Source organism: Pinus tabuliformis, chromosome 8 (assembly GCF_031772625.1).
Source record: "Pinus tabuliformis cultivar Carrire ecotype Pingquan chromosome 8, CPIR1, whole genome shotgun sequence".
NCBI lineage: Eukaryota > Viridiplantae > Streptophyta > Pinopsida > Pinales > Pinaceae > Pinus > Pinus tabuliformis.
The window spans coordinates 1,774,351,330-1,774,377,456 of NC_142294.1; the positions used below are offsets into that span (position 1 = coordinate 1,774,351,330).

Below are 26,127 nucleotides of genomic sequence, written 5' to 3' on the forward strand. Positions count from 1 at the left end.
TCAAAATGAACTGTGAAAATGAAAAGGTGACTTCGCTATGAGGGAATGTTGGTCAAATTTGGCCTAAAATATGACAATTAGAAGGAAAAATCTACGATTAAAAGGAATTATCATTAAAAGGCACGGGAGAAAGGAATTTATGAAGCACAACTCGTTGTATCTAGCCCCATATATGCATTAAATGAGAAAATATTAGCCAATCATGGGGTTGGGAATTCAATTTTTTATAAAAATCATATCTCATTCCACGTTCTACACTTTGTGCTGGGAGAATTCAAAATTTTCATCTAAGTGAGAAAGAGTTACTATATGTCTGAGAAGAACTTTCAAGAACTTGCTAAAATATTTGCAAAGAGAGGATTAGCAGGTATAATGGAAGAAAACACCAGAAAAACCACAACATTAAACATACCCATGTCCCCAAGGCACATAAGGTCACCGATAAAGTAGGTACCCATAGAATCACAACCACAGAAGAAGTAGGGGAAGAGACCAGCTGAGGTCTCTAGGGCAGAACTAAGAACATCAACGAGGAACAAAACACAGAAGGAAGTGCGCATGAAGAGCAAATAAGATAAGGGGAAGAAGCATGTGTAGAAAGGAAGGAAGTCGATGCAACAGAAGGTTCCTCAACAAATGAAATATAGTGAAGAGGAGGTTGAATTTCATCGGATGGAGATAGGGGACAAAGAGATTCTTGCTGTGTTCCCACCTTACATGCCACCATGAAAACCGGGTGCCAATTCAGTTAAGGATATGAAGGATGGAAAGTTTGGCTTGTTCACTCCATTTTTGCTGAAGGAAGTGTCATTTGATGGTGAATTGTTGGGGAATATCCAACATTTGAAGATGGAAGACTGGGACTTTCATGATTAGATAAAATACCTACAAATTGAAGCAAGCAGATATCTTAAGTAGGTTTAGTACCTAGAAAGTGGAGTCACGAGGCTAGAGCCACACTAGTGGGATACATGATTTCAAAGAGAGGGCCTCTTGAACATGTTGAATGTGCCACACATCGGTAGAAGCACATGTAGTACAACCTGTGTGTGATAACTCCTCACAAGGGTACATGATGGATGCCTCTAGCTAGGGATGAGGATGTCGATCGATGAGATGATAATCAAAAGAATTACAACATTGCCTCATCACTGAAAAGACACCAAAGAAGAATTTGTGGGAGAAAATAAGGACAAGGAGATGGCACAAATGATGAAGGATAATTTCGGACAAGTGAAAAAATCAGGTGGATATGATATCAATTCCATCGATGACCAAGGAATGTGCTTCGCCGCACACATCTTGGCAAGTAATATAATGAGGAAACACAGGGTCAATGAGGTCCTTGTAGTTGTAGCATCTGTGGCTGCATAGTGCAGCATAGGGGTCCAGTTTAACTAGCCCACCTATCTGTGCAAGGAATTTTTGATAGATTGTAGGGAAGCATAGGAAGAGCAGAAGACATTCCACTATACATAGCTGATAATCCTCATCACATTAGTCATCTGGAAGAACTAGAAGACTCATAGATTCCATCTGTCGAGGTGGATATTTGTGAAGAAATAGGGTATGCCTCCCTATATTTTACTAAGGAGTTGACGCGCATAACAAAGTATGATTTTCTTTGTGGTGATGTCAATGGATCTACACATGCTGGTGAATTAGCATCAAAGGTTGTCAGCTAGTTTATATAAGAAATATTGTTACATTGCAAACTTCAAAGTGGACTTCCACATAGCCTATGGGATGAAGGACCCAACTAGGACATGGCACCCATTTCTATACTTAGTAACCAAGGATGATTTGCTCATAATAGTACAATGCTAGATAGAAGAATGGATGAATCCCCCCATTAGAGCAGTTGGAACAGAGAAGGGTACCTCGCAGGATGGAGGTTCAAGTGGAAAGGATGCAAAGATAGAAAGAGAGGAAACATGCTAGGAGCATGAGGAAACCCTTAGTGATGTAGGAGTATCTGAGTAGTCACGTTTTATTGTCAAAAGGAGAGTACCAAAAACTATGGCGTGCAAGAGGAAAAATGAGAAAGCAAATAAATCCAAGGGCACGGTACTGCTTACCCTCACCGATGGAGACATTGACGAGATTAGAGAGAAGGTCCACTAGATCATAGCAGAAACCTAGGACAGAACTGATGATTGTTATAGAGCAATATTGGCTAAGGTACAATATGGTATCGCGGAGTTGAAGGCACTACCATAGGTAGTGAGACAACTAGAACAAATAACCTAGTCATTGTAGGCAGAAGAGAGAAAAAAGACAACCTTCAAGGTAAGAATTTTGCATGTACTAGGTGGGGCACTACAGGTTGACATACCAGAAGACAAAGATTCAGCTAAATCATGGCGCAGAATCAACATGAACATCGTTTCACTTCCCATTCAGGTATTATATGAATTTCATCAGAGTTTAAAAACCGAGCTGCAGGAGCAAGAACAACGAACCTCGGTATTGACGATGCAGGTGGAAAAGGAGAAATATGCACTAAAGAAGGAGCTGGAGCAATTGTGTAAGCAAAGAGATAATGCATGGAAGTGACAACAACAGTTGGAAGAAGCCATCAAAGATATTGAAAGATCCATGAGGAGGAACCACCAGTAGAGAAGGTCACGAAGCTCACCCTCGTGATCAAGGAATAAAAGAATACACTCTCAAAGATGAAATTTGAATATGAAGTGTAGATATTAGAACTGCAAATAAGGTTGTAGCCATCCATGCCACAAAGAGTGTTGGAGAAGAGGAAAAAATACTTAAAAACAGCATTGAAAGTCATCTCTGACACAGTGGTGGATTGTGGAAATTTATTGGATGACACAATGTTGATTTGGACCTCAAGCATGTGGATCCAGACATCCAAAAGATTGAGGAAGAAGTACAGGTGAAGAAGAAGTAGAGAAATGAGACCTTAGCAGTTGTGAAAACCCTGCTAGTAATGTAGAGGCTTGCCAGTATTAGCGAAGGAAATAACCTCCAAAAGTAGTTAGATGATCTTTGGAGGAACAAATTTTGCAGGATGACAACTTCCAAATTCTCAGGAAGTGGACGAAAGGCTCTAAAATTTCAAGAAAAAGGAAACATAAATACTCCATAAGGCTATTTACCCAACCACAAAGGCATTGCTGGAGGAGGTGTGTCGAGAGGAGAAACAAATGCCAAAGACAATCCAACAGTATACTGCAAATGGAATTGCAATGAAAATAAAGCAAACCATAGTTGAGTGACCCAGGACGAGTCACGGGTGAGTGCTGGGGCCGTATTGGGCACAACCCAAATTGGTCCAAGTTTTGGTCAAATACTCTGCCTTTTGAGGAGTGGAGTATGTAGAGCTTACAAATTTCTATTCATCATGCATTGTCTAGGGGCTTTGGGTGGGTCAAATTCCCTTATTTTGTAATGTGTATTGGGTAGTAATCCATTGTTTTGTCATATCCATGGTATGTTGACCATGGTATTTTAGTAAGGAAACCTATATAATGAAGTGTAATACTTTGTCGATAGAAAATCATAGATAAAATTCATAAATTGATCATATTTTTGCCTTGGGTCTGTATTTCTAGGAAGGCTTCATAGCTGAGTGCCTAGATGTGTTGGAAGAGTTTGAAGTTGACTGGGCAGACAACCTGTAGCTGGGTGCGTAGGTCAGAGAAGTGTCTGTATTGAAGATATTTATTAATAAATAATAATTTTTGGTGAAGTATTGAGTATCTTTATGTGTTCATTATCTATTGTTATATATATCGTCATGCATGATTTTTACTAAATGATGTGCAAGAATACATAAGATATTGTTCTTTGTTATGTTTATAGATCAACTACCAATCTGTGGAAAGTTAATCATCAGTGTGAAGTTATTCATGTATGAAAAGTTGGAGATAGATATAATACATAAGTGAACACATGTGAACCATAGCGCGTATATCCCTCTGGCTACAGAAACCTAGTTCTGCAACATCCCATAACTGCTTTGGGTGAGACTGCGATCTGTTTGCATGTTGTTGCCAAAAGGGCCAGCGGTTGAGGCTTTTGATGGTGTGGATTACAATCTAAACCTAGTCAAGCCCCATTAAACCAGGATGACGGAATGTTATGAGACAACTCTAAAGAATTCATGTCACTCCTAGGAGGACTTTCCACCAACAACAGTCACATGAACATCAACGAGGTACCTGCACACACAATAAACACACCTGTCAAGTATAATGAGGAGAAGTGAAGAAAGAAACAAGAAATATCCCACAAAGTTAACTCCCTCAATGCCAATGATATGGTCAAGCTCCAACATTCAAATTCATGCAGCAATTTGATCATGACATAGGCATAGGTATGGAAAACTCTTTCCTCCTCCCTACGTATCAATAACAAAAATGTATAACTGTTGAGAGGGGATTTTTTAATAAGCTAGAGGTGGCCAGTTAACTTGGCCACCCTCAACTAGTTAACTAAAAGAGATGGTAAGCACTCATGCATCAGGGAGATGTCACATTAACCAAGTTGGGATCACAAATATTCGGTGGAGATTATGAGGGAAGGAGAAATAATTACTCAAAGTGGGGACATCGGTCCAAAAGAGGAAACCCCGTGTGATACCAGGTCACCACAACACTCCAAGTATGAACTCAAAAATGACATATTACGTACTTGGGATCGGGTACTTTTTCATACATGATCATTTCAAAAACATTTAGGGATAGGAAAAGCTTGGTGTACCATCGAGGAGTTTTGAATCATGTTCTGTAATTGCAACTAGAAGGAGCTACAGGCAGAAACACAACAACCATAGGAGGCATAATCCTCTCCAAGAACATTTGAGAATGACTTTCCAGAGCTCTAAGAGCCTAATCCACAACTTAGCCTAAGCTCCTACTGCAAATTCATTGAAGGGAGGAGGATTATTTCCCAAAAATTTGTAGTCCCACTTTTTTATGAGATAGAAATACAAAGAGGAAGAACCCATAGGTGGATGAAAATTTCTAAATCTAAGAAGGTATATGATGTGGGCCTCATGGAAGAAAACGTCCTTGAAATAAGCAAAGAATTAAGTGAGCTAAGAATGAGGGAGTCTACGATGAAGGAGAAGCTACGGGAGAAAGAAACCCAACTTTCCACCATGGAAAGCCTCTCCATGGATGCATTGAAGTGTAGGAAACCATCCAAGTCTTATGCCCTATTCCTAAAAGAGCAGTGCCTGCAATTCCAAATCAAAACCTTATGACAACATGGATCTATGCCATTTCAGGATTACAAATAGTTCACTGAATTTTACAACCAAGCTAACATGGGGGACAAACAAAAATTGGATAAATTTTACATACACAACCTCACTCTCACAGATCTGAATTTTTGGGATCCCAATGCAATATTGGGGGATACAGGGTTGATGGCCTTAGCATCCTAGATGACTCACGAGGAGGCAAGAGTTGAGGAAGTAAAACTAGTAATGACAAAGGAGGAAAAGGAACCATTGTATACAAGGGAAGATCTAGTTTGCCCAATGGTTGTCATTAGAAATCATGGCATTATCTCCAACGATGTTGATTTAGCACATAAATACCTTGCCAACTAGGAACAAGCCATCCTACATTTTGAAGACAAATTCAAGTTGTTGGGAACAAAAGGCCTGCAATCTTGCCAGAGGAGATGGTATGCCTTACCCCACAGCCTCCAGATCAGAGAATATCACTCTCCTGAAAGGTTAATGAATTCCTTGGAGAGAACACCCTTATACAAGATAATTATGAAAATTTTGATAATCAAGTGGATCACACTCAAGCTTAGTCCACCCATGATGCTAGGAATACAGGAAGGAAGAGATGAAGTAGAAGAGTAGAAGGAGTGGACAAAAATAGAGAACAATGCATGTTTCTATCCCCAAGAAGGAAAACCCTCTGACAATCAATGGGATGTTAGGGAGGCCACAAGCGCCATGAGAGAGATAAACATGGATGACTGAGTTTCTCAGATGATGAGCCAAAGTTTCAGTAGGGGTCTGATGATGATTCTCATCAATAGGTACATTATAAGGGTCATGCTGCCATCCTCCAGCTTTAGAACTATCTCTTTCTCACATTTATTTACATTTTTGGTTATATTATTCTTACTGAGAAGGATAAAAGGAGCAACTTTTGAGATGATTTCTATGCAGGGGATTGAAGTATACATCAAGGAGAGAATCTAAGGGGTTGTCCACCTCTTTAGCTCCCTCAATCAACCCAAAATCACAACAATCTCTCTCTTATTAGCTCGAGGTCATTGGCATTCAAGCATGTGAATGTAATGAGGTCATTGGAAGCCAAGCAAGTGCAAATAATGAGGAAAAAGGCCCATCATTCTCGAGTTGCGGGAGACACATATTCCTATTTTCTAGGGCGCTGCTAGTAGCCACCCTCTTGTATAAATAAGCATGTAAAAGAGCTCATTGGGATTCAAGTTGTGTTTTTAGCTAAGTAGATATTGAGCTCAAGTACTTGGCACTATTATTTTTTTATTGTTATGTGATGTATTAGACATTGATTCAATGATAATGAAAGGTTTCTTATTGAGTTAGTTCTAAAGGGCTAAGGCTCTTGGTTTTGTGCCCAACCCTATTGGCTTAGGTCCCTATTGTGTATTTGTATTTCTTTTTAGTTCATAATACTTATTAGTTTCTTTCATATTAGTAGAGAATAATCCATCAATTTCTTTTTTTTGTTGAAACCTCTACCTCATCTCTCCCATGGGAACATGAATAGAAGGATTTACACCCACAGTACAAAAGTATTATGTTTATGATTTCTTGGAAGAATATTTGTGTTATTCATCTTATTTTTCATGTGATTTTTCTAGCTTAGGAGTTGGTTTATTGATTAGATCAGAGTTTTGGCATAGATTACATAACATTTAAATTCAACTCTTATTTTCCACTACTAGTTATTCCATTTTGTAAAATGATAAATGGGTGTATGCATGTGATCATTGCATGGTTGTTTGTATATTCAAGAAAGGGCACCTTAACCAACTCCATCTTTTAATTCCTTAGCTTCTCTTGTGAACACCAAATTTTGTCCTAAAATTCTGTTCATGAGATCATTTTCCTAGGGTCACCAATAACATCCCTCTTAGCGAAAAAATGCCTTCAAAAGGCTTCAAGGTTGGCTAGGGGTTTTGGATACCCTTTAATCATCTACCTAAACCTCCATCCACCTTTCCATACCCTAAAAGCATCATTTCTACCTCTTAACCCTTCTCAGAAGCCCTCTTGTAGCATTACAGGCCTTCGTGTAGCAATACAAGGCACCTGTAGTAGCCTCTTGTAGCATATTTGTAGCAACCTGTGTCCTCACCATTTCTTATCCAGTGGTGACTCCATGATCAAGGGAAGCCCCTACGCCACTCCAAAGTGTCCTTTTCCTTCACTCTAAAAAACAAAATAATGTTAGTTTTCTTATAACAAATTTAGAACAAATAGAACAATGATTTACATGAAAGGTTATATGGTACATAGAATATTGAATTATGGTTTGGTAGGTTAGCTTCTTTTCTACAAGTAGATCTGATAATGGATGGATGATTGCAAGATAATGTAGTTTCCTTTCTACAAGTAATTTAGCTCTTTCCTTTTCATGAATTGTTTCTATGGCATTTTCAAGTTGAAGTTAATAGAATTTTCCTTTTCATAGTTATAGGTAGCTTCTAAATTTCACCTTCATTAGCTAGATTTCATTCTAATTCGGTAGGAGGAATGGTCTTGGAACAATATTGATTAGATGTCCTAGTTGAGGGTGGTATGAGTAGAATCCCATCTACTGTGCATATAGCACGGTCACCTCTAACCTTGTACGATACATGGGTTGATATATAATGCTGAGGAGATCTTGTGAGTTGCAACACTCTTGGTGCAATACCAAGGCTTACCACTAATCATGGTCAATCATGGTAAAAAATGGTCAAATGTTGGATTGTGATAAAAATTGTATCAATATGAAAAACAACCTTGGTCAACCATGGTCCAATGTCACATTGTGACAAATATTTTCTCGATATGAAAATAAATCATGGTCAACCATGGTCCAACATTGCATTTTGACAAGGATTGTATCAATATGAAAATCATGGTGCAACATGGCCCAACGCCGCATTATGACAAGGATTTTATCAATATGAAAATCAACCATGGTCAACCATGTTTATTTAAGGGTTTATAATATTTAAGGGTTCAACCATGGTCGAACATGATCCAATGTAGCATTGTGACAAATATTGTCTCAATATGAAAATCAACCATGGTCAACCATGTTTATATAAGGGTTAATTATATTTATCGTAGGGCTTATATATCTTGGGTTTTTAGTATTAATCCCTTGGGTCTATTATTTTCTTGAGTTTATAATATCAATCATGGTGAACCATAGTCAATCATGGTCCGATGTCGCATTGTGACAAAGTTTGTCTAAATATGAAAATCAACCATGGTCCAATGTCACATTGTGACAAGGATTGCCACAAAATTAAATCCAACCATGGTCAACCATGTTTATTTTAGGTTTTATAATATTTATATTAGGGTTTATATACCTTGGGTTTTTAATATTAATCCCTTGGATTTAATATTCTTCCCTTCTTCATATTAATACCTTGGGTTTATTAATTTAAGGGTTCATATTTGTAGGGTATAATATTATTGATAGGGTTTATAATATTAATATTAAGGTTAAATATAAATCCCTTTAGTTTATAATCATGGGAAATCATGGTCAACCATGGTCCACTATTGTATTTTGATAAAGATTGTCTTAATATGAAAATCAAGAATGTTCAACCGTTGTCAATCAAGGTAAACCATGGTCCAATATCACATTATGAAAAAGATTATCTCAATATGAAAATCAGCCATGGTCAATCATGGTCAACCATTGTCCAATGTCGCATCAGAACAAACATTGTCTCAATACCAAAATGAATCATGGTCCAACATCACATTGTGACAAAGACTATCTCAAAATAAAAATCAACCATGGTCAGCCATGTTTATTTTATCATTTATAATATTTATCATAGGGTTTATATACCTTGCTTTATATTATTTATCTTACAATTTATTATAGGATTTTCTCAATATGAAAATCAAACATGGTCAATCATGGTTAACATTGGTCAAAGATATTCTACCATTATCAACTATGGTGAATGATGGTTAACCATGGTAAAAAAGTGTCTAATAGCAAGTTGTGGCAAAGATCGTCTCAAGATCAAAATCAACCATGGTTCAACGTTGCATTGTGACAAAGCTTATCTAAATATGAAAATAAATCATGGTCGATCATGGTCAACCATGGATAGACATGGTTCATAATCATGCTCACATTGTGACAAATATTATCTCTTGGTGCAACATCACATTGTGACAACCATGGTCATCGGTGGTCAATCATGATCCAATGTCACATTGTGACAAAGATTGTCTCAATATGAAAATAAATCATGGTCCAATGTCACATTGTGATAAATATTGTGTCAATATGAAAATCAATCATGGAAAACCATGGACATGCTTACTTATTTTAGTTTATACAATATTTAGATTAGGGTTTATATATCTTGGGTTTATGATATGAATCCCTTAGGTTCACAATATTAATCCATTGTGTTTACTAATTTTCCCTTGGATTTTTAGTATTAATCCCTTGTGTTTATTAATCTAAGGGTTCATATTCCTAGGGTATAATATTATTTATAGTGTTCATAATATTAATCCTGCCGTTTAATATAAATCCCTTGGGTTTATTAATCGATTTGGTTTATAATATCAATAATCGCTTACATTTTTGGGTGGCAGGAGAGGGAGGGATTCTCATTAATCCCGAAGGAAACATTGGAGACATATATGCTTGGGACCTCAGTAGGTAGAAAAAAATCACGATGAATCTTATGGTTTGTTTCTCAGTCTATCCTTGGCACAAGAAAAGGGCATCAGAAATATTCAGGTCTTAGGATAATTAATGTTGATCATAAAGCATATGAATTATAATTTATCAGAAAAAAACATGAACCTAAATAAAATTATAAAGAGATCCCAAGGGATGATTCCCTTCTATGATTTAGTGTCATTTTTTCATATCCTAAGAGGAAGTAACTAGGAAGCATATAAGCAAGCAAATTTGGCTTGTCAATTGAATGCAAAAATAAGTATAGTGAATGTGATAGAGGAAATGATATGCATTCCCTAATCTTAGTCATGGGTTTCAATTATTGGTATGAGGATGGAGTTCTTGGTTCATCCAAGAGGTTAGAAAGGAAAAACAAATTGGATATTTCAAAGTTAGTCACTAATTATCTTTCCTTACCTCCCCACCCCTTCCTCCCCCTCCCCTTTGCTCATTTATCACCTCTTCTCCCTAACCCTCGTCACCCTTCTTCCTCTCACAACATTAAACCTCCCATCCTTATCATTCCTGCTCCTCTCCATTTTGTTATGGCCTCCTTCTCCTTTTCATTCAGCATCCTACTCCTTGGTCCCTATTGCATCGGCCTTTGCTTGGCCTAGCCTGTCCTTGCACCTCATGGCAATGGTTATCTTAGGTCACTACAACAATGTGTTTTCCTCCTTGATTATGGTACTACACTTGGGTTAGGGAGATCATATAGCGTGAAAACCCAACCCCCATGACATATAATCTATTGCAAAGGTTGGAGATCCAACATAGGAGATGGTAAGTTAATGGGAGAGCATAAGAAACATTTAATCCCTCTGCTCAGAATTTCTCTAGCTGCACGTGGGAGGAAGGCGTGGGTGAGGATGAAGGGAGAGGAGAAGAACTGGGAAATTATTGTGGATAGATAGGAACTTAAGGAGAAGCATTGGGATATCAGCTCCATCAGTACCAATCTCCAATACAACATCAATATCCAGGCATGCACCTTCTATTTAAGGAGAAAAAATTTGATATGATATTATGTTTAATGGTTAATTAGTCCTTAAGTGGTCTCTGTGAAGGCCTAGCGGCTGAAGCTAGGGTCACTAAGCATCTGTCACAGGTTGTGGGTCAAAGCGTCGGCCTTCAGGGGGATCTCTTAAGGAGTTTGTTATAACAAGGGGAACTTGTGTGTTGATTTACAGTGTTGGTTGTTTGAGTGAGGTCAAGAATTGTGTGGATAAGAAGAGTTGAGTGGGAGAGTTGGAGCAAAACATTGCGAGCATTCTAGAGTTGGGGATATATGACATACTGGAAAAGGTCATGAGTGTGCAAAACAATTCAACAGAGCACAACTCTTTGTCCAGTTCCTGGGGTTGTCGCAGGCCTAGGATAGGGGGGTCGAGTGAGGGAAAAGCTCGAGAATGTGGTGGAAAAAGGAATTCCTGTAAGGACTGCGTGTAGGAAAATTTTTAGATTTAAGAAGGATTGGCTATTCTACATCGATGTATCCATCAACAATGAAAGGAGACTCTAGCCATGGAGGAGTAGCATCTCGAAAAGAAGGAGTGCATCCGACAATTTGAAGGCAAAGGTGGATGTGTTGCATTAGAAAATTGAGCTAGTGAAGCTCAAGATGGAGGAGAACAACCAGAGCAATGTAGAAGAATTCATTGGACTGGATCTGAAGAGTCCAGCACTGATGGAGGAGTAATATGTTCCCTCATGCAGTTTTTGAAAAATGTTTTTGTATGGCAAACTATAAATGTATATATTTACTATTACAATTTTGTCGAATGTATAGCCATAGGCTACCAAACATGAGCAATTTTTGTAGGAAGCATGGGGAAAGATCTCAAGGAAGGGATAGGGAACAATTCATGTCTCATAATCCCTTATTAGGCTCAAAAATATGATGTAAAATCCCAATTTTACACATGAACGAGTGTGATTTATATATAAAAACACTACTCATTCTTGTTAAAAGAAAAATTAATCGCTTACATTTGTAATATGTTTTTTTTCTCAATCTGTCTACTTCTATTATTATAAAAAAAGGAACAAAAAGTTATAGCAAGGCCTTGGCCTTGAAAATCTTGCCAAGAAGTTGGAAATTTGAACAAGTGTTCATATTATCAGTTCTCAGTAGACCGCCATCTGTGATTTGGCCTCTTATAAGACCCGAAACATTGCTGAACATAGACAATATAGCACCTGAAACATTGTTGAACATAGACGATATAACACGATGCATAAACGACACAAAGACATGCAGAGACCTGACACTAGCATAATTCGAGATACAAAACAGAGTAGTGTTCCTACTTCTGAAGCTGCCAAGAGCGGAAAACCAGACAAGGTCAATCATCATCAGTGAATAATGTAAACTTTGAAACGCGAACTATAAACTCAAAACGGGAACTCTAGCCAAAAAACCCCGAAAAAACATCAAAAACAGTGCTAAAAATGAAAAGTGTGTATACTGGAACGATGATTTTATTTTTTAGGGGTCAATTTTGAACATGTTTTAAAAATGGCAGTGACTACGAAATTTACTATGAAATTTTCGTGCAAAATATAGCTTCAAAACGAAAGTGATGATACTGGAACAATGATTTTTTTTTTAGGGTCAATTATCAAACTTTTTAAAAAATGCTAGTAAAACAAAAATTTTATGTGCCAAACAAAGTTGTTTATGAGGAAAAAAACACATTAATGTTTCTGGAAGGATATCATTTTTCTTTCCGAAGTATAAATTCAACATGTTTTCCACCATAACATGCTAGATACAAAAGAAAAATGATTCCAGGAATTACCCAGCCACTAGAAGGGTGGGCGGGCGGGCCGCCCGGGTGGCGCGGCCGGCGGCTAGCCTGCCCACCCGGCTGGTGGCTGGCCAATTCCGGGAATAGACTAGCCACTAGCTGGGTGGGCGGGCAGGCTGCCGGGGTTGCACGGCTGGTGACTAGGTGATTCCCAAAATCGCCCAGCCACCAGCCAGGCAGGCAGCCGGTGTGGTGCCAGCCCAGGCCGCGCCACCCCGGCGGTCCACCCACCCGGTGGCTGGGTGTGTTGGGTGATTTAGCTGTCTGCTAAATCCCTGTCATTTAATTTATCAATCCGGGGAATCGTAAACTTAGAAGCAAACCAAAATATATGGGACCTTAGATGAAACAGGTGTAAGAAGTTTGTTTAGAATGGAAATGCATATTACAAATCTAAACTATCAAATCTACTTTATGAAAGCATAAGAACAAATGTTTGATTAATGGAATTATTTTACTTTAGAAGATAGAGAAGAGTCTCTTGTTCAAGAGTCCTGATTGTCCTTCTACAATCTTCCTATAATAACATTATCAAACACCTAAGAAAGCAAGAAAGAAAGCATGTAAATGAAAGCAAGTAAATATTGTTTTCAGTTCAGTTCTTAATGGAGAAGAGTCTCCTAACTTAGGAGGACTTGATTTCTCTAGATACTGAAAGGGAATCAATATTCACATAAATGTAATCTAGGAAAGCATATGAGAAAGTAAATCTTATTTCAATTTAATCTAGCTCATGGAGAAGAGACTCCTAACTTAGGATTCCTGGTTTTCCTTCTCACATCAAAACTAGCTACTGAAAGGAGATCAACATTCACACAACAAAACATGGCCATATCATGAATTCATATTGAAATTATCTACAATTATTTACAACAAAGAAATAAGATGAACATTAGAATTGAAATTAGTATATTCACAACATTATTCTACAACAAAGTGTACTTATCTCAGTATGGCCCGATCCTTCCATTCCTCAATGAGCACACATGAAAAACTATCACACCTTAAGAATCAAACAACACTCATAACTCATGATTTTGGAAAATGATATTATTCATGTTGAATTAACAAAAATCTAATTCTAATGAATAACTGATAATTGTTTTCTCTCCTCTCTCTCCATCATTACATGATTTGGAGGATGCTCTTCTTATTTATACAAGAATTAGGGATATCCACTCAATAAATGTAGATCCCTTGAATATCTACTAGACCCATACTTGTCTCAACTTATCCCTAAATACTAGATACAAATCCCATGACACATCAAAATCTCCATGATCTTTCTCCTTGGAATATGGTCCACCTCTTGAGTTGAAATTCGAATCTGATCTTAGGAGGCCACATAAGGGTGCCTTGGAAGCTTCCAAATGATCTAAACATGTCATCAAACTCAAGCCACTTTTAGGTATAAGCAAATACATGTTATTTCTCTAACTTTTAATCATAAATTCACTCTAAATACATGAAATTAATAACTTTGGAAAATGAGAATATAAACTCATATGGTAATGGAAATATAGGGTTATGTAATGATAATGTGATGAAATGAGGTGACAAAATGAAGATAAACGTAAAAATGGAGTGAAAATTGAGGTTAATTTGGCGGCCCAACATACCCCCCAACTTAAGTTATTGCATGTCCTCATGCAATCTATTACATTGATCATGATTTGATCTTTTGAATTGTCTTGCTTTTACATGAACTTTGGCAGATATTGTTTTTTTAACTTCACATAATTTTCTTTTTTGACAACCTTGTTCCTTTTTACAAAGTCTTCTCTCTTAAAAACATTTGCTTGCAACATATTATTTTGGTTGGTTCTTGTGTGACAACCAAAATTTTTTTAGTATTGGTTCTTGTGTAACAATACTTTCATTGTTTTTGTGTTGCATCAAAAGTCTTTGAAAACATTTAATCGATTGCAACATATTATTTTGGTTGGTTTTTGTGTAACAACCAAAATTTTCTTAGTATTGGTTCTTGTGTAACAATACTTTCATTGTTTTTGTGTTGCATCAAAAGACTTTGAAAACATTTAATCAACCATTCTTTCTTTGATCATTATTTGCAAAACATGTAACATTTGAATCATAATGCAATAGTAGTTGTTAGAAAAAGTATGTTGGTTAGAAAAAGTATGTTGGTTAGGATGATATGTGTAGAAAGGACATATATGACATATTGAAGGTGATAATGGAGTATGGATGTGAATATGAACATGCTGAAACATTTTCCAAAAATTATAATTTTAGTATTAAAGGAATTGTATGATAAAAAGCTAGGAAAGAACATACCTTTACTTACCTGAGTGGGCAAACTGTGTATATGTAGAAAAGTGTAGCTTCTGCTGTTGATTCATGGAAAGAAGAATACAAGAATGTGATCTGTGTCTTGGTTGCATATATGATGGATGAAGTTGTGAATGTGGATCTTTTATTACTATTACTGAACCTGTTGAATCTTCTCCTGAATCATATAGTCTTCGTCTCGTCCCATATTGTGGCACAATTCTTTCCATGTGAATGAATGTGTCGATGTCGAATATGGAAAGAAGTCATTGGATTACAAACCATTGATGAATGTCGTTAACCAATGCGAGGCAAACTCACCATTAATGTCAATGAGTGCCAAGGTACCCAAGTACATCTTGCAAAGTGCGAGTAAATGTGCTGATGTCGAGCCACTTGCAAGATCCAACAAACAAGGGACATTAATGTATTCCCATTGTTCGTTGGCGAGAAGAATTGCCATTAAGGCATGCAAGCCTCAAGGTACTAATAATGACTCTAGTCTTTATCCCAGATAAGGTGCTGAGGTCGATGGGTCAAGGCTTGCTGAAAGGTGGGCCTTAAGGAATCCCACATCAGTCAACGCGAGTTCGTACAAATGATTGGTAGGACTATAGATACAAGATGTTATGGCCAAACAGCTTTTTATGGCAAGGAAAGCAAGGCAATGTAGAGAGATGTATGATTTATTCATGAGGCAAAAAGATGAACTGAAAGGTAGGCAAAAATGTTGCGACTCAGAAAAGTAGACATGTATGAAGTCATGATGGATAAGGCAATGAATCAATGGACTTTAACATGGATGACTGATGAGGCTTTGAAGGAGAAGTGTGGGAAACAAATCATGACAACAAAACATTTCTCTGTAGCCACAAATGTCACGAAATTTGTAATTAAATCCTTCAAGCTTCAATAATGAATGTGATTTCGAGAGATCACATCTTCATGGACTTGGATCGTCGCGCACCTGTCAAAGCTCAGTACAAATCTTGCATGAAAATTGTGAGAGCTTTTTGAAGAACATAAAATACAAGTATAAATGCTAGCAACAAAATAAAATGAAATGAATTTTTTTACCTGTTGCCTTTGTGTGCTAGTTCCTAACTCCAACAAGACAAGTAGCATAAAATGTTTCCAGCTGTTAAGAAATTTCCATTTGCAATTTTTTTTTTTTTAATTATTTTGAATTTTTTTTTAATTGGTTTTTTTTTTTTTTTTTGAATTGTTCTAATATTTTTTAATGGCTTTGATTTTTTTATTTTTTATTTTTTTAATTATTATGAAATTTTTTTATTTATTTTTAATTGGTTTTTTAATTTTTTTTTTCTTTTTCTTAATTTTGAGAAAGCACTTATCTTAAGAAAACATTTCTTACAAGCAAACAAGTCATTCACTTCAAAGAAATTCCAACTTAGGGCTAAAGTTCCATCACTGATATATAGTTTTTAAAGTTAACCCATTGCATATTTCTGAGTCCAACTCCGTGCAGTGGACTCATATTTGCCCCTATCAGTCTTGTACATATGAGCAATCTCTGGTACAAGAGGATCATCTGGGTTTGGATCCGTCAACAAAGAGCAAATTGAGAGCAAAACCTTGGAGATTGTCAAAGCAGGACTCCACTGTTCCTTCAAGATGTCAAGGCAGATACTTCCATTGTTATTTATATTTGGGTGGAAAACTTTAGTCCTAAATGCAACCTTCGGGGGCTTGAATGGATAATCAGGAGGAAAATGAATAGTCATAAGAAATACACCCCCTGCATAGGGACTGTCATAAGGTCCCATGATAGTTGCCTGCTAATAGTCACAATTTATATCTAAAACTACATAATGGAAATATATGTAAAATGAAGCTTTATTCTATTCCATCATAAGTTGGATACATGCTCCAAGAGTCCTCCCTTTGGAATGGAGGAGGTACTCCTATTTATACAATGAGATGATATAACAAACTCATAATGATGATCCACTAATCTCTCTTTAGTTCCATACATTTCTCAACCATCTAGACCCATAACCCTATCCTCCATGATCTCCTCCATGAGGTCCATAATCTTCTCCATGAGATCATGATCTTTTCCATGAGGCTTATCTTATCAAATTCGAATTTGATCATTCAAGGTCACATAAAGATGACCTGGAAGCTTCCTTTGTACCTACACATGTCAACAAACTCATTCTAATTGTTAGGTATAAGTATAAGCATATTATTTTCTAAAGTTTAACCATAAATCCACTTTAAAATGTTAAGAATTAATAAGCTTTGGAAAAGCGTAGCCATAACCCAATAATGAGGTAAATGTAATGATGTGGAGGTGGAATGGAGGTGACATGAAGGTAAAATGTGAAGATATTGGTGAATAATGAAGTGAAAATAAGGACAATTTTGAAGCCCAACATGCCCCAAACTGAAGGTATTGCATGTCCTCATGCAATCTATTACATTACTTTTTGGTACTTGAGCTTTGGCTTAAACTCTACATGATATCATTTAACTTTTGCAAAGCGTTATTTTGATGAACTACAACTTGGTTGGTTCTTGTGTTTCAACCATATTTTTTTGTTGCATTCAATGTATGATCTTTGCATATTGATAATGTGATTTTTATTGCAGAGTGTTTTTGTTGGAATGCATCATGGTTGGTTCTTGTGTAACAACCATGATTGTGTTGGCATCCAATTAACTTTTAAATACTTTTAACAAAGCCATTTGTATGCTCATGTAATAGTGAATATATTTTGAAGGTAAGTGGGGTTTAGAATGTGATATATGAATGTGGATGTTATATGAATGTGACAAAGTATGTATGTAAATGTATCCTTCCCCTTAAACGGATGGTTTGGGCAGTTATGTGAAATGGGGAAAGGAAGGGGAAAGGAAGTGAAGTTTTTCCAAAAATTATTATTCTAACTTTTCAAGGAATTTAATGGTTAAAAGTTAGAAAATATCATACCTTAACTTACCCTTCCAAAAATGGATGAGAGTTGTGCACGTGTGGCTGCAAAAACTGTTGTTCATAGTCTTCTTTACTTGGTTGTGAAAATGGTGGATGAAATAAAAAAAGTGAATTTTTTATTGTTGTTGCATCTGCTATTGAATCTGTTGTTGGATCTTCTGCTGAATGTTCGGAATCTGCTGCTAAATGCGGCTGAAAATGTATAAGGCTTGGAAGGTATACAAAATATAGAAGTTACATTTCCCCCCAGCCTTATTTATTGACTTGTCCTCAAGTGATGACAAACTGAAAAACAATGAAAGGAAATCGGCTTCATCTGCTACAAAATATGGGTCTTCAAGTCTTCAATGCTCGATGGCACAAATCTTACTATGTGATTAAATGTGTCGATGTTGAACATAGCAAGAAGTTGTTGACTTAGTGGCCGTTAATGAATGCCCCTAGCCAACACAAGAGCTCCCACCATTGATTCCAATGGGAGTCTGGATGCCTAACACATCTTTGTAGGTATGAATAAATTTGTCATGGTCGAGTCACCTACAAGATCCAACGAACAAGGGATATTAATGTACTCCCATTGTTCATTGGCAAGAGTACTTGCCATTAAGGCATGCAAGCCTCTAGGTGTTTTTTTTCATTGATACTTAGACTCTAGGACTTTGACTTAAGAAGGGTTTTATTGGTGGAAATGAAGGGGAATGGTAATGACAAGGAAAATGACAATAAGCTTGTAAAGAATGGATGTAAGGAAATGCATGGTGTATGAATAAGAACTCTTGCTATGAAAAATGGATATGGAAATGTCACGCCTTATGAATGTACAATTGGTGGAATTCAAAATCTTTTTCAGAAAGGGAGGTGGAAGGTAGTGGTTGTGGAGATGGATTTGTCTTTAGAATTTTTCATGAATTTAGTCTTTGGAAGACTAATTGTCGTCACAATGCAATCTCCTTAATGATCACTTTGTTATCCTGTAACCTGTTAAAAAAACTTGGCAGAAAGAAAACATAAGTTTGTTCAAGAAGAATTGCGCATTTCCTTCATGATTCTTACGCAAAAATTTCATACCAAATAAAACAAATTAAGGACAATCAAAGTGTTGAAATTGACTTAATCATGATACTAAAAGCAATCCATTCTTAAAAACAACCATGAAAAATAATACTCTCTGTTTGTGTCAGATAACTCATGAAATGTACTTTACAAAAAGATTGACATTAGAATTATCTGTTGTGTTCTGCATATTAGTGCATCATAAAGCATACAACAGAAAGATGTGATGAGTTAATGCCAACTTGAAGCTATCGAAACAAGAATTCTCCAATGTTTGATAAATCGATTTTTGAAATTTGTTTCCAAGTATTACATTTTTTTATTTTCAAATCTGTGTGAATTTTATGAATTTTTGTTTTTTTATTTTTTTTTTATGTTTTATTTTTTATTTTTATTTTTTAATTTTTTTTAAACAACAAATTTTAAAAAAAAATTAAAATTAATAAGTAAATGAAAACATAACTTTTTTATTTTTTTTATGTTGATTTTATTTATTTATTTAGATTTTTTTTTTTAAACAATAAATTAAAAACATAAATTTTTTAATTTATTATTTAAGTTGAAATTTTTTTAAAATCAACAAAATTTTATTTATTAAAACCTAATAAAGAAAAATTCTAAAAATAAACTATAACTAAAATGAAGTTAGTTTTTTTTTTTTTTAAATAAAAATAAGAAAATCACAAAAAAAAAAATTGATTTTTTCTTATTTTTTTTATTTTAATCAACACACAAATTTTTTTTTTGGTTTTTATTTAAATAACAAATTAAAAACAATTGTTTTGAATTTATTATTTATGTTGATTTTTTTAGATTTTTTTTTTTTAAACAACAAATTAAAAAAAAAAAAAAATTTAATTTGTTATTTAAGTTGAGATTTTTTAAGTTGAAAATCAACAATTTTTTTTTATTAAAACCTAATAAGGAAAATTTCTAAAAATAAATTATAAAAGAAAGGATATATAGATATATTTTGCCAAAATTTCAGCACCTGAAGAAGTCCTAATTCCCAACAATTGCCACGTCCTTGGATTAATTTCCTTTTCACATTCAAAGAGATTGGGTTCCATAAAAACCCAATCTCTACGGGCAAGATGTCCTCGCACCGATAACTGCTACAAATCTCCGCTCGAGTTACCAATTCAGGAATCGAGTTTGAAGGGTTGCTTGAGTTACCAATTCAGGAATCGAGTTCGAAGGGTTGCTTTGCGCTAAAACCTCAACCTCTATGGCCACGTTCACGGGGCACCTATAAATTCAACAAATCTTAGCTTGAATTACCAATCCGGGGCCAAAAGACTAGGCGATCGATGGCACTGAGGGTTTCGAACCAGGGTCTACGGTTGTCAGTTGCATGGCGGAAATTCTTGACATTTTCACAACGGCGATCCCTTAACAATGGTCCAGACACAGTAGAAGAGCTCCTGGAGCGTCATCTCGATTCCCCAAAGACGTCAAAAGACGAAGAAGACTAGAGACTGGTCCGGCAGCGTCTGACCAGTACCAGACGTGAAGCACTCGCTCTATACAGAGATATTTTCAGAGCCTCACGCTTCTTCCTTTGGACGAATGAGAAAGGAATTCTTTGGATCCTGAATGTAAGGTTCAAATTGTGGTGTTGATCGTCCTCTTTTTAAAATGATCCAATTGCCAGATGCCCTACTCAAGGAGATGGCAGTAATTCACACAACCAAGCTGGAATTGTCCACGAAGGGGGACTATTACCGCTTCTTGATCTTCTTAAGGAGAAGGCTTAAAGATCGGATCTATAGTCGGTGAGGATGCGGTTGATGTCACAGCCAGATCAACGCAGGATTTAAAGAGAAAACCTTGTAGAGCCGTCCCAAAAACGCTTCTCACTGTTCTGCATTTCACTGTTCATTCCATAATGGTTGACGTGCAATAACCTTTGGTGTTTATAACTTAACTGCATGCGGTTCACTCATAACTATTAATGCGGTTCATACAAACTGCATGTGGTTCACTCATAACTGTTTATGCGGTTTATACAAATAATGGTTCCTGTTCATACCTGTTCCGCTTGCACATAGTTTACTCATACCCTTTACAATTCATTCAATAATGGTTCATGCATGTTGTTTTATGCATATGCATATTGTTTTCCATATTGCGCCTTATGCATTATGCATAGTTTGTTGTATATGCATTTTCCCTTTGCATAGTTTATAGGTTATTGCATCCTTTGTCATAATGCGCATTATGCAAATGGCTTTCCATATGTTTAAATATATTCCAAATATTTCCATATATTCAAATATATAGCGCATTTATTCCAAAGATATGTGGACACCCTTATTATAATTTTAAAATGACCATCTTGGGTCATATTTAAAATTATCACCATTTCTAATCATCGAATTGTATGTGCAGGTTGAAGAAAGGTGGAAAGCTGAGCACTAAAGAATGAAGCCCGAATTTCAAACTGGCAAAGAAAAATAATTTTTTTTATTTTTTATTTTTTTAAATTATTTTGAATTTTTATTTTTATTTTTTTAATTGGTTTTTTTTTTCGTTTTTTTTTTTTTTAATTATTTTGATTTTTTTTTTTTAATTGGTTTTTTAATTTTTTTTTTTCTTTCTTAATTTGGAGAAAGCACTTATCTTAAGAAAACATTTCTTACAAGCAAACAAGTCATTGACTTCGAAGAAATTCCAACTTAGGGGTAAAGTTCCATCACTGATATATAGTTTTTAAAGTTAACCCATTGCATATTTCTGAGTCCAACGCTGTGCAGTGGACTCATATTTGCCCCTATCAGTCTTGTACATATGAGAAATCTCTGGTACAAGAGGATCATCTGGGTTTGGATCCGTCAACAAAGAGCAAATTGAGAGAAAAACCTTGGAGATTGTCAAATGCAACCTTCGGGGGCTTGAATGGATAATCAGGAGGAAAATGAATAGTCACAAGAAATACACCCCCTGCATGGAGACTGTCAGAAGGTCCCATGATAGTTGCCTGCCAATGAAACATATCATCTGCTACTGGACCTGCACTGAATGAAGTAGGAGGATCCTTCTGGAGATCCTTCAACTCCTTGAGGATCCGCTTGGATGCCATTACGCCAACAATAATGTGAAAACACTGTTAACAGAGATCCTCAGGGGAACAGATCGGAGAAGCAAATCAGCCCCTGCCTTCCTTTCCTACACGCAGTGGACCAGAAGACACTTATTTCTCGATTCTTCCTTCACAATACTAGAATCCACTAAAAACTCCAAAACAAACCCCAACACAAACCATGCCTGAGATACTACAACCTAACGTTAACCAGAAAATAAAGCATCCGAGCTCTCGAATTCACCGTGTCCTGCCATCAAACCCTAGAAGTTCTTTTAGGGGTTCCAACCCATAATGATCATTCAAACCATATCTAATACCAAGATTTAGGCAAGAAATGCCATGAAACCTTAAATTCCCCACCCTGCGGATTGGGAAATCGAGATCCTGTGGAGAGAGATCACAGGAAATCTCATCAAGATAGGATAGCAACGAATTAAAACAGAGAGGCCGATTTTAGGAGGATTTTTCTCTAACCGAGCTTAGCAGATGCGTAAAAATTGCGGGCAGTTGAAACCGCCACAAAGGATTTACATCGATGATTGTTCTGGAGCTGGAGACTGCTCAGACTATTAAGGAATATGATTTTGGTTATTTGCTGGAATTAAATTGATAGCGGCTTGGATCATAGTGAAATCACGTTGACCTGTCGGATCAGCTCTGCATCAAGCTCAGATTCCTTGAGAAGCATGTCCCTCTCACCATTCATCTTTAAAGTAACGAATGCCAGCGCGGTTCTGGCATGGGAATCAAATCGGATTCCTCGGTCCATCACATTATTTTCCCTCAGAATGTCAGCAAGCATGCGCCCAAACTCATCATCCCCAACCTTGCCAACAAATGCGGATCGGCCACCGAGCCTGGAAATGCCAACAGCCACATTAGCAGGTGCACCACCTGCAGCCTTTTGGAATCCGGGCGCTTCAGCCAACGAAACTATCAGATCTTATGCCAGCAATTAAATCGAATTTTCCTCCGTGAGCACATGTAAGGTCTTCCCACTTGCGTTCTATATACCTGCCTATCTTTCATTGTCGCTGATATAATCAATTTTTCATGTTGCACAGATTGGGCATAACGGTGGAAGAAATTTGCCCATTCCACCCGGATTTGATAGAATGGCCTGCAATACAGTTCCAGTTTTTGGTACGGAGCATCATGTGAGTTGCAAGAAGCATCAAAATAGGATGGATACTTGTGGAGTGATGAGAACTTCTGGGAAGGAAAATCCTTATTATGGATCCCTGTCGACTACATATAATGAATTGCATTCAGCTTGTACGCAAGTTGTCTGTCGACTACATGAATTGCATTCAGCTTGTATGCAAGTTGTATGGCAAGAAGTGTTCAAATTTCTTCTGCTTTTTTTTTTTTTTACTAAATTAAAATTATTTTGTTGAAACTAAAATTGTTTTATTTTGTTTTGTGTTAAAAAAAAAAACCTACAAAAAGGAAAAATGAATTAATTGTTTTATTTATTTATATTGTATTGTTATTAAAAACTAAAAATTAAAAAAATGAAATTTATTTTGTTTTGGTTTTTTTTTTAAATTAATATTGTTTTTTTAATTAATTTATTTTCTATTTTTTTTAACTAAAATAAATCAAATTTTTTTTTAATTAGTAAATCCATTTTTTTTTAAACTAAAATAAAAAATAAAAAAATTCTATTCCTAATAAATAAATTAAATTTATTCTTAAGAATTTTATGTTAAAATCAATTTTTTTTTTTTTTTTTAAATTGAATTTATTCCAATTTTTTTTTTTTTTAATTGAATTTTATTCTACTCATAACTTTTTCTTTAAGGAAAAGAATTTTATTCTAATTCGTTTTTAAAAATCAAAATATTTTTGAAAAAGAATTTAAATTTTATTCTAACCCTAAAAAACTTAGGATTTTTTTTTTATTGATTTAAGATGATTTTTTAGCAAATGGAGACAAGTATATTGCTACCCTGAAAACATTTATAAACATGGTACTTTCTGATCCTCAAGATCGTACAAAGACGCAGGAGGAGAGCATATTTATTCAAACGGAAAATATGATCCTACCTACTCTATGCTAATTGAAAATTACAAACTATTACGTGTAATTAAATTTCCAATGTAAACATTCCCGCAATAGTAGTAAAAATATATTCATTTTCAATTTCGCAATTTTAAAATGAAAATATACAAGGATGATCGAATCTAGTTTTTGTGAGTATGATCTAATGAAATAAAAACAAAATCGATCTAACCTCGTACTTGTTTGAAACCATTGAAACCACCTTTCAATAAGGCTCTCATAGGCGTGATTTCCATTCTCATTCAGATCATGCTGCAACTTCTCTTCGTCCTCCTCATTCTCCTGTTCAAACAATTGTTCATCGTCAGATATACAGGATTCTTCAAATGTTAATTCATTATTTTCCTCTAGAGGAGCAGTTAAGCTTTTGGCTGTTGTCAATATCTCTTCTTCGCAAGAAGAGGAGATCCTAACACTTGCTAGGATCTGAGCAAGTTGTTCCAAACTTATACTCATCGTTTTTCCATATACACATATGGATCTTTATTGTGTTTTTTTTGTTTTTTTTTTTAGTGAATGGGGGTTTTTTTTTTTTTTATTTGTGTTCTATTTCTATATTTCCTATATGAGAATAAACTTAAATGAAAATTCCTAAATGCAATTAACCCTAAATGATCCTAAGTAAAAATTCTTCCTAAACAATCTTCTTAACTAGCTTACATCTAAGTTTTCTTCCCCGGCAACGGCGCCAAAATGTTGGGCGATTTAGTTGTCTGCTAAATCCCTGTCATTTAATTTATCAATCCGGGGAATCGTAACCTTAGAAGCAAACCAAAATATATGGGACCTTAGATGAAACAGGTGTAAAAAGTTTTTTTAGAATAGAAATGCATATTACAAATCTAAACTATCAAATCTACTTTATGAAAGCATAAGAACAAATGTTTGATTAATGGAATTATTCTACTTTAGAAGATAGAGAAGAGTCTCTTGTTCAAGAGTCTTGATTGTCCTTCTACAATCTTCCTATAATAACATTATCAAACACCTAAGAAAGCAAGAAAGAAAGCATGTAAATGAAAGCAAGTAAATATTGTTTTCAGTTCAGTTCTTAATGGAGAAGAGTCTCCTAACTTAGGAGGACTTGATTTCTCTAGATACTGAAAGGGAATCAATATTCACATAAATGTAATCTAGGAAAGCATATGAGAAATTAAATCTTATTTCAATTAATCTATCTCATGGAGAAGAGACTCCTAACCTAGGATTCCTGGCTTTCCTTCTCACATCAAAACTAGCTACTGAAAGGAGATCAACCTTCACACAACAAAACATGGCCATATCATGAATTCATATTGAAATTATCTACAATTATTTACAACAAAGAAATAAGATGAACATTAGAATTGAAATTAGTATATTCACAACATTATTCTACAACAAAGTGTACTTATCACAGTTTGGGGATCCTTCCATTCCTCAATGAGCACACATGAAAAACTATCACACCTTAAGAATCAAACAACACTCATAACTCATGATTTGGGAAAATGATATTATTCATGTTGAATGAACAAAAATCTAATGCTAATGAATAACTGATAATTGTTTTCTCTCCTCTCTCTCCATCATTACCTGATTTGGAGGATGCTCTTCTTATTTATACAAGAATTAGGGATATCTACTCAATAAATGTAGATCCCTTGAATATCTACTAGATCCATACTTGTCTCAACTTATCCCTAAATACTAGATACAAATCCCATGACACATCAAAATCTCCATGATCTTTCTCCTTGGAATATGGTCCACCTCTTGAGTTGAAATTCGAATTTGATCTTAGGAGGCCACATAAGGGTGCCTTGGAAGCTTCCAAATGATCTACACATGTCATCAAACTCAAGCCACTTTTAGGTATAAGCGAATACATGTTATTTCTCTAACTTTTAATCATAAATTCACTATAAATACATGAAATTAATAACTTTGGAAAATGAGAATAT

The 26,127-nt window shown here is 35.6% G+C and overlaps 2 pseudogenes; both read right to left on the reverse strand.

Moving 5' to 3' along the window:
* Positions 1-16,445: 16,445 nt before the first annotated feature.
* Positions 16,446-16,820, reverse strand: LOC149243273 (ubiquitin-conjugating enzyme E2 28 pseudogene; annotated as a pseudogene).
* A 4,886-nt stretch (positions 16,821-21,706) lies between these two features.
* On the reverse strand, positions 21,707-22,476 carry LOC149243274 (ubiquitin-conjugating enzyme E2 28 pseudogene; annotated as a pseudogene).
* Positions 22,477-26,127: the final 3,651 nt, after the last annotated feature.